This window comes from Myotis davidii, unplaced genomic scaffold (assembly GCF_000327345.1).
Source record: "Myotis davidii unplaced genomic scaffold, ASM32734v1 scaffold77, whole genome shotgun sequence".
NCBI classification, from domain to species: Eukaryota; Metazoa; Chordata; class Mammalia; order Chiroptera; family Vespertilionidae; genus Myotis; species Myotis davidii.
The window spans coordinates 5,779,345-5,779,721 of NW_006289713.1; positions in this window are offsets into that span (position 1 = coordinate 5,779,345).

The window sequence follows — 377 nt, forward strand, 5'->3', positions numbered from 1 at the left end:
GTTTTCTTCTTTGTGTATGTACAATAAGAATCTATGTATAAACGAGTAAAAAAGAGAGCTCTTTGGCATCAAATAAGAACTAAATGGTAACAAGATCATGTCTTGGGGGCGAGGGATTTGTGATGCTTTCCTCAGTGGTGCAGGCTGGTGAGCCTGGCGTGGGGCATCCTACCCCTGAGGACATACGGGAATTTGCCCATACCCAGGGCACCATCGAATCGCCCACAGCACAATATTCCCAGTTCAGAGGTGAAGAAATCAAAGGTTTGAAAGATTCGTGAAGGTGCCCCAAGCCACTGCGCTCATGAAAAGCAGAGCAAGGCTGAAACAGCCTCCTGTCCCCCAGTTCCTGCTCTTACCACCCACCCACCCCCTCT